The sequence below is a fragment of the Rattus norvegicus genome, chromosome 5, assembly GCF_021556685.1.
Source record: "Rattus norvegicus strain SHRSP/BbbUtx chromosome 5, alternate assembly SHRSP_T2T, whole genome shotgun sequence".
Classification (NCBI taxonomy): domain Eukaryota; kingdom Metazoa; phylum Chordata; class Mammalia; order Rodentia; family Muridae; genus Rattus; species Rattus norvegicus.
The window spans coordinates 63603030-63604564 of record NC_141538.1 but is presented as its reverse complement, the minus strand read 5'-3'; the positions used below and the strand labels follow the sequence as shown (position 1 = coordinate 63604564).

The following is a 1535-nucleotide window of genomic DNA, read 5'->3' as shown; positions in this document are numbered from 1 at the left end:
CAAACAGCTTGTGTACAAATGGAAGATTCTCAGATGTGGGTAAATCTTCAAGGTGGCCTTGGAGTTAGGGTTAAGCACCATCTTTGAATACAAAGAGAAGGAAGGATGTAGAACAAGCTGGGAAGAGGGAGGTGACCAGGAGCGTGCAGTCAGGTCTGTGGTGTAGACCAGCGGCTGCCCACTTTACAGATAGGAACTTCTAGAAATCTGGGGTTATCTTTCTTTTTGAGGTACAGAAAGGAAAATGCCTGACAAATGGAGATCTCTTCTGTAGATTAAACTTCCCTTTACCTCCTTTGCAGAGCCTCCTTTCCTGGGTGGTTTTGTTTTTTTGTTTTTTGTTTTTTTTAAACAAAAAAAAATTGCCTCAAAGTAATCCTTGTGTCATACAGACAGATTTGGGGGTGACATATTCTGATCTCCTACAGTGACTTGCTGAAGATCACAGAATAAGTATATGAATTCAAGTAGCCCACACCAGGACCAACTCACTGGAGTTTTCAGATGGTCAGTCCTGTGGTAGTATCTTAGGACATGTGTGTGTGTGTGTGTGTGTGTGTGTGTGTGTGTGTGTGTGTGTGTGTGTGTATGTATGTATGTATGTATCTGTCTGTCTGTCTGTCTGTCTCTGTGTCTGTATATAAGCTATGGAACTCCTGTGGCCAGACAGGAGCCTCTTTTCTCCTTCCTCCACCTGTGATCTGGGAATTGAACTTAGGTCATCAAACTCAGCAGCCTGTAACTTTAATTTTTCAAACCTTATTTTTTTAATGAGCCAACATTTTATTTATTAATTTCTTGCATTTGAAGTACTCCTAAGTGACATCCTTGGCCTGAGATTCTTTGCCAAAGTCCTTAACCACCACGCAACTGCAACCAACCACTTTCTGAGGTTTCCCCTCCCGAGCGATCAGTTTTACAGAGGCCTACCCGTTCCCCTAGTTTCTTGCTGTCGGGAGCCTTTATCAGGTTGATTTGGTGCTCGGCACAAAGTGCCTCCACCACGGGCTATCGCAGCTGGATGCGAGCACACGGAGATGGGCTTGCGCTAGTCTACAGCTTTGGCAGCTTCCTGTATGCCACGTGCTAGGCCACCATGGATTAGGGTGGTCTTCAGCACCTCTTGTGGAGCAGTGTTGACATCCATTACACCTCCGGCAGCTACACCTTCCTCGGCCATCGCAGTGGATTATGGGTGACGCGAATCTTGAACGCACCTGAGCTTCCGCCTCCGCACAATTTGGCGGAGGCAGGAGGAAAAAAAAATCAAACCTTATTTTTAATGATAGTTCTTAAAGACTTTAACTTTCCTTGTAGCTTAGCTGGTAGAGTGCCTGCCTCATACGTGTGAATAGAAGAAAGGGCATTAGGGTTAATCCCTAAAGGTAAAGCAAAAGACCAGTCCTGGTTAGAAGAGTGGATATCGTTTTGCAAGTCTGTATTAGGTTCCGCAGAAGGCAGAGGACAGCGAGAGGAGCCTGAGCCCTTTCTGATAAATTGTCATTACTCTAAAGACAGGCAGAAAGAAATTATGC

General features: G+C 45.0%; 1 pseudogene; it reads right to left on the bottom strand.

Moving 5' to 3' along the window:
• Window positions 1-803: 803 nt before the first annotated feature.
• Window positions 804-1261, bottom strand: LOC148005766 (small ribosomal subunit protein eS12 pseudogene; annotated as a pseudogene).
• Window positions 1262-1535: the final 274 nt, after the last annotated feature.